This window comes from Zingiber officinale, chromosome 11A (genome assembly GCF_018446385.1).
Source record: "Zingiber officinale cultivar Zhangliang chromosome 11A, Zo_v1.1, whole genome shotgun sequence".
NCBI classification, from domain to species: Eukaryota; Viridiplantae; Streptophyta; class Magnoliopsida; order Zingiberales; family Zingiberaceae; genus Zingiber; species Zingiber officinale.
This window is the reverse complement of record NC_056006.1, coordinates 29565350-29573436: the sequence shown is the minus strand read 5'-3', so window position 1 is coordinate 29573436 and position 8087 is coordinate 29565350. Positions and strand designations below refer to the sequence as shown.

Here is an 8087-nt window from a genome sequence, read left to right as displayed (position 1 = left end):
TGGGTAATCTACAAATCTTCACATCTCCTCTATCGATGATCTCTCGAATGAGATGCAAACGCCGTAATATGTGTTTGGTCCGCTGGTGTGAGCGAGGTTCCTTAGCCTGTGCAATTGCTCCATTGTTGTCACAATAGAGCTCTATAGGATCTGCAATGCTAGGAACGAGCATAACGTTGTTGTTCCATAACGAGCATAATGTCATCATGGTCAGACAAGAGAAATGAGTATCTCTCAGGCTGACGACGTACCCTATCAGACCTGTGAAGAGGTATGTCTACTTGAACTGGTTGTTGTTCCTCAACTCCTTGTGGAACAATCTCATCATCCACAACACTTTGTGGTTCCAGTTCAACTTCCATCAAGGCTTCAGTGCTATGGTCCATATCTTGAACTTCTTCAAGATTGAACGTACTCCCACTAGTTTTCTAGAAACAAAGTCCCTTTCTAGAAATACCCCAGTCTTAGCCACAACTACCTTGTGTTGACTGGGAATGTAGAAGTAATATCCCTTCGTTTCCTTGGGATATCCAATAAAATAGCACTTATCGGATTTGGGTCCCAGTTTGTCCGAGACTTGACGTCGAACGTAAGCCTCACAACCCCAAATCCTCATAAAAGATACCTGGACATCTCTCCCAGTCCATATCCTATATGGGGTCTTTATCACAGCCTTGGATGGAACACGGTAAAGTATGAAGGCTACTGTGTCTAGAGCATGGCCCCAAATAAATATAGGAAGATCTGTGTGACTCATCATAGACCGTACCATATCTAATAGGGTATGATTCCTCCTTTCAGATGCACCATTCCACTGTGGTATTTCAAGAGGAGTGAGTTGGGATAGAATCTCACACTCAGCTAGATAGTCACGAAACTCATGATTAAGGTATTCACCACCTCGATCTGATCGAAGTATCTTAATACTTTTGTCAAGCTGGTTTTGTACTTCATTCTTGAATGCTTTGAACTTTTCAAAGGATTTAGACTTATGTGTCATCAAATACACATAACCATATCTACTGAAGTGATCAGTAAATGTAATGAAATACCTATAACCACCTCTGACAGCGATATTGAAAGGGTCACATACATCACTATGTATAAGTCCTAACAAGTCAGTCGCTCTCTCGTTGTGTCCACTAAAGGGATTCTTGGTCATCTTGCCCAGTAGGCATGACTCGCATGTCTCATATGATTCAAAATCAAATGAGTCCAGCAAACCATCTTTATGGAGCTGGGATAAGCGTTTGTCATTTTATGACCTAAGCGACAGTGCCAGAGATAGGTTTGGTTCATTTCATTTGATTTGAACCTTTTGGTATTTATGTTATAGATGGGGTCCTCTAAGTCTAGATTATAGAGTCCGTTCATCAGAGGTGCACTACAATAGAACATATCGTTTAAAGAGACGGAACAACATTTGTTCTTTATGATAAACGAAAAGTCTTTCTTGTTCAAACAAGAAACTGAAATTATGTTCTTAGTAAGAGTAGGCACATAACAATATTCATCTAATTCTAATACAAGCCCAGAGGGCAGAGACAAAAAGTAAGTCCCTACAGCAATAGCAGCAACCCGTGCTTCATTGCCTACTCGTAGGTCCACCTCGCCCTTCGTCAATCCCCTGCTATTTCTTAACACCTGCACATTAGTACAAATGTAAAAGCACATCCGGTATCTAATACCCATGATGAAGAAATAGAGAGATTAACTTCTATAACATATATACCTGAAGTAGAAGTCTCACTTCTCTTCTTCTTAAGATCTTCCAGGTAAACTTTGAAGTTCCTCTTCCAGTGCCCGGTCTGACCGTAGTGGAAGCAGGTAGCATCCTTGGCAACCCCTCCTTTAGGTTTCAGTGTCTTACCTTTGCCCTTGGCTTGGGACTTTCCTTTGCCTTTAGGCTTACCCTTGCCCTTATGCTTTTGTACCATCAAAATGGAGTTGGGCTTAACCTTCTTAAGGTTGAGCTCAGCAGTTCTCAACATGCTAAGCAGCTCGGGTAGTGGCTTATCAATTTCGTTCATGTTGTAGTTCATGACGAATTGACTGTAGCTCTTTGGCAAGGATTACAAGACCAAGTCAGTGGCCAGCTCTTGACCAAGTGGGAATCCCAACCTCTGTAAGTTTTCTATGTACCCAATCATCTTGAGCACATAGGGTCCTACGGGAGTCCTATCTTGCATCTTGCACTGAAACAGTGCCTTGGAGATCTCAAATCTCTCGTGCCTCGCTTGTCCTTGATATAGTTGACGAAGATGTTCAACCATATCATAAGCACCCTTCAACTCGTGTTGCTTCTGAAGCTCAGAGTTCATAGTTGCGAGCATGAGGCATGACACATCTAATGTGTCGTCTTGATGCTTCTTATAAGCATCACGGTCAGCTCGCGTGGCAGTGGCAGAAGGTGCCTCAGGAATGGGTTGCTCCAGGACATACAGTTTTCGTTCTTGTGTGAGAACGATTCTCAGATTCCTGTACCAGTCCAGGAAATTAGCTCCATTGAGCTTGTCCTTATCAAGGACAGAACGCAGAGAGAATGTGTTCGTGTTTGTCGACATGGCAATTTACAACAGAAAAATGCAGAAAATAAATATCATATTCCACTAATCATTTAATTAGGTCTTTAATTAAATGATGCTCCCACTGAATTATAGAACTTTTGTAGAATCAAGCCATGGATGTGGTCAAACCACACTTACTAGATTCTAACCAATGAGCTATAATTCATGCGGGACAAGATCCACATCATACTACGCCTTGAGTTAGCTTTGGCTAAATCGCTCAAGACTTAGTATGATCGGTAAATAACTAATTATCAATTACATCTCTATGCAACTCTTGTTTATAGGATTAATATCCTCATTTATATTAGAACTTGAGTTAGCTTTGGCTAAATCACCCAAGATTTAATATAAATGTGACTTTGTCCTATTTTCCAACCGTTGGAAAAATGTCTATAGTTATACTCGATCCAATTGAGTTAACTAGTTATACTTACTCCAATTAAGTTTGTACTCATCTAACTTTGATAGGCGGGACCAAGATTGTCCCTCCGCACCCTACCAAGATAAAATGTGTTGCTCTACTTTGGCAGATTCAACAACAACAAATGATCGAGGTAGTGATGGGTATCAGAACTTGGTAGGCATTTCAAGTTGAGTTGATTAAGATCTAATCTAATCGTGGATTCGTATCTTATACGCATCAAGGCACTAATTAATTATTCTACATTATCATGCATCACATACACAAGTAATTAATTAAATTTTGATTAGGTCATGACCCTACTACGATCTTCTCAAGCCAATGAGAAGATCGGACGGTCAACCTAGGGTCAACAACTTCTTCAAGCTCCTCCCTTTGACCACCATGTGTTGCTCGCACCCTCCTCGTCGTTCCTTCTCGAGTGGACCTTCCACCGCTCCATTTTTTTTGTGCATTACAAATATGAAACTCGAGTTACATTCGACTCTAAAAACTATTTACAATAGGAAATAAAAATGAGGGAGGTACGACACGCAGGTCGCATAATATATACAACACGCACAATCCAAAAATGGCACGCAGACCATATTATGAATTACAACACATTTGTCCAATCAAATTGGGTTCTTGGGCCATGACCATCACAAAAATTATACATAATTCTAAATTATGTAATTTCCATAAATTTCTATAATTTTACTACTAATTTTATGATTTTATGAGTCACAACTTCCCGGCGGTCCCGTTTAGCAATTTTCGAGCGCGATCGCTAGACAATGCCCCTTGCGGGGTTAGGGGCAGCGCCCCTTCTCACGAAATGAGTCACACGAGTGTCCATTTACGATCTAACAGCACCTTGAGCCGCTGCCCCAAAAATAATTTGGGCGAGACCTTGCCAATTCGGAAGGTTTTTCTCGGTAGTCGAAGCCTACAAATGTCCAAACACTTGTTGCTTCGCCTCAACGAGAAAAATACTCATAAAATACATAAAAATAGAAATTTTACAGAAACTTATAGATTTGATATTTTTCATAAAAATATAAAACGAAACAAGTACATGCTTCGCACGTGGCTCTGATACCACTGTTGGGACTTTGGGGCCGCAAAAACCGCTTTTTGCGTTGCGGAAACTCCGAAGTCTTGCCACGGATCCGTGCGAATATATAAAATTTTTTCATGTACATGTTTCCTAATCCTAGATCTACACTAGATCTACAAGAAAGGGGTTTATACATTTGAAGCGAAGCCCTTCGCAAATCCCGCTCGTCCAGAAGGGTTGCCGGATCTCGAGAGTGTCAAACGTACACCCCTCTATGTGTATCCACACGAATAATAGGTGGAGAAAAACACAACTAAGAGTGTACTAGCACCCTTAGAAGGTCACGACAATGGAGGAAGAGAGGGAGAAAAGAGAGGAAGAGAAGAGGAAGAAGAAGATCTCTTGAATGAGCACACAAACACAATCACTCACACATTCAAGTGGTCGGCCACAATAGAGAGGTTATAAACCTCCATGGGATACCAAGAGTCACGGCTCTTGGTCTCCCTCATGAGGTGGCATTTGGTCAAGTCAATCTTGACCAAATGATGTGGCCTTGATGATGTGTAACACCATCATTGGTCGGCCCTATGCCAAGTCACAATGACATGGCGTTTGGTCAAGTTAAAATCAAGTCAAACTTGACTCTTCATCTTCCCTCTTAAGTCAAGTCAAACTTGACCTCTTATCTCCCATGGTTAATCAAATCCAACCATTTGATTCATATCAATTTAATCTAATGAATCTATATTCATTGGATTAAATTGACTTAATGAATCCAAGTCTAAATTAGTCTCATTTAACACATGAATCAAATTGAGTCCAACTCAATTAGTTTAATTTGGATTACTCTTAATCCAATTTGGTTCATCATATGAACCTAATCCTCTTGGTTCATTATATGAACCTATTCTCCATCTAATTGTCCTTTATGTGTGATCCTATAGGTTCTTGTAACGTTGGCAATGCTCCTAAATCCATTTAGAAGCATAAGTAATGAGCGGTATCTAGCAACACATCATTACTACCCAAGTTACAAGAATGTTGGATCCAACATCACCTTATGACTACTAATTGTGACCCTCACAAAATATGATAATGTTCTTCTATCCTTGACATCTAGATTGATTAAATTGAGGCATAGACCGTGTCATCCTCTAATCAATCTATATCTTGAACTCCAAGTAGACACACTCCAAACAAATGAGCTCAGTATCTCATATTGACTCATTTGGGCATGATCATGCACTTAGTGGTCTCACTCTATCAAGAATAATGATGTCACTTCTGTCATGTAGGAGAGATAGATCTCATCTTCATCACTCACATCCTTCCATATAATTTGTTACATACCCAGTAATCGCCTTTATAGTCCACCCAGTTACGGGTGACGTTTGACGAAGCCAAAGTATGCAACTCCTTATGTACGGAACCATGGTGACTTCATGTCCAAGGACTGATAGTCATACTAATAGTCACATGAGAAAGTATATGACACTCATATAATGATCCATGATACTTTCTCATGGCAGATTATTCAGTATACATTCTCCAATGCATACCCATGTGTCAACTTGATATCTCTATATCCATGACTTGTGAGATCAAGTCATCGAGTTGACCTACATGCTAGTCTCGTCGCATTTACATTGTCCCTGAATGTTAATACTTGACTAGGAATGATTAAGAGTAGTGTTCTCTATATCATCTCACTATCGATTCAACCAATCGATTGATATAGATATGAACCTTCTACTCAAGGACGCTATCATACTTAGTTATTTGGCACCAATACAAGTAAGTATAATAACCATAAAGAAACACCTTTATAAGTATATAAGAATATGATACATCGAGTCCATACAACAATCATCATATGATTGGCTCTAGGGCTCTAACTAACATGGGAAACCCTCATGTGACAGGGGGTATCCCTATAACCGAACTTTTTTATTACCTTTTTTACTTAATTGCATTAAAAGTGGAGTAAGTACTCCAGTGTAACCCTCATAGGCTCGGTCCAGTAATTTGAATATAATTCCTACAAGTGCGTAAACATGGAGGTAAGGATGTGAACAAAACATAGGACATCAACTAGCATTATAGTAAAATCGAAATCCTAGAATCGTTCCCCCCAATTCCAACTTCTCCCTTTGACCACTTGCCTTCCCTTTCTCTTCTCTGCTCTAAGCTCTTTCTCAAATCTCTCTCTCTCTCTCTCTCTCTCTTGATCTCTTGCTCTCAAGTTTTCACACAACCTTTGATTATCTAGATAACCTACTTTGCAAAATCAGCTAGTGCTTAATCAATAGTCCCTATGGATCGATATTTTTATTACTTGATGATTTAACTATGCACTTATGGTTTTGATAATAAGTTTTTAGCGTCATTGCCAAGGACTATTTTTTATTAACATTAGTTAACTAGCGATTTAGTTTATCTAGAATTTTTCTTTCCTTTGTTAATATTCCTATAAATTCTTCATTTTTCTTTTTCTCATAAATATTGCATTTTGCTTCTTATTTTTAATTCTGTATTTTTCTTTCTTTTTGTTTAAATTCTACATTTTTATTTTTCTAATATGTTTTGTAGGTGATTTTAATTATTTCTAAAAATCTATCAATTTTTTTTTTACAAGATATAATGAGCATTGACATGAGAAACATGCCTTTGAGAAAATTTTTCACCCCCATATTTGCAAGAGCAAGATCTCCTATTGTACTACCTCAAATTGATGCTGACAACTTTCAACAAATCCAACATTATTTTCCATGATACAAGGTCACCAATTTAGAGGAGTAAATTCAGAAATCCCTTATTTATACTTTGAGATATTTCAAGAATATTGCAATATGGTGAACTGTGAAGGAGTCTCTGTGAATGCTATTCATTTGCTAGTATTTCCTTTTAGTATCAAAGATAAAGCAAGGACTTGGTTGTATTCTCTCCTCAACAAAGCATAACAAGATGGGAACAACTAGAGCAAAGGTTTCTGAATCACTTTTTCCCTCCAAATAGGATGACATACATGAGGAATAGAATTACAAGCTTTACTCAAGTAGATATAGAATCACTATTTAAAACATCAGATAGATTTAAGGGTTTATTATGGCATTATCCTCATCATGATTTGGAAAAGTGGATAACTATGCATATATTCTATATAGGGATTTTTTTTTCAAATAAGACATTTTTAGATTCAGCTACAAGAGGTTCTTTGATTAATAAAAGTTTGAACGAAGTATATAACTTAATTGATCAAGTGACATTGAACCTCCAAGAGTGGTCAAATGAAATTTGAAAGCATCTTTCCCAAGAATTCTAGAAGTGCAAGCCATGAATGCAAATGTGAATGTCAAACAAGATTTGTTGTAACAACCTAAGAATTTTGAAAACCATATAGAAAATGTCATCAAGGCACAGAATGAAGGGGTTAGAGAGTTAGAGGCTAAAATAGAGAGATTGACTTCACAATTCCTTGAACGATGTAATGTTATTGAATTGAGAAGTAGCAAGAATTTTAAAGGAATTTAGGGGAAGGATGGGTATGCAGATAAGGGCAAGAACAAGAGGGAATTCAAGAGAAGGATGGGTATGCAGATGAGGGCAAGAACAAGAGGGGACCACAAACACTCAACTTCACCACTCTAGTAAGGGTGTATAGACCGCATGTTCCATTCCCTCAACAGTTGGTCAAAATAAAGCTAGATGAGCAATTTGGACTTCTGCCACATAATTAAAGACAATGCCTCTACTGAGAACCTTTGTACCACCAGTCTCCTTTTCACAAAGGATAATGGAAGCCAAGAAAGATGAAGAATTTGATAATTTTTGTGATGATGATGTGGTTGCTTACAAATTTATTGATATCCTTAATGAGGTTGCATTTGTTGTTGGTGTTATAAATTTTTTTGATGATGATGATTAGTATGAAATTTCTGATGAAGTTGTTGATTCTCCTGTTGTTGATTCTTTTGTTGTTGATTCTCCTATTATTGATGTTAATGTTAGTATATTCAGTCCTGAATATGATGATGTTTTGGAAGGGAGTATAGGA

The 8087-nt window shown here is 38.2% G+C and overlaps 1 non-coding gene across 1 annotated transcript; it reads right to left on the bottom strand.

Annotated features, from left to right (window-relative positions):
* Positions 1 to 7056: 7056 nt before the first annotated feature.
* LOC122033185 lies at positions 7057 to 7162 on the bottom strand. Its single transcript, XR_006126432.1, has one exon. It is a non-coding gene; the product is annotated as a small nucleolar RNA R71 (small nucleolar RNA).
* Positions 7163 to 8087: the final 925 nt, after the last annotated feature.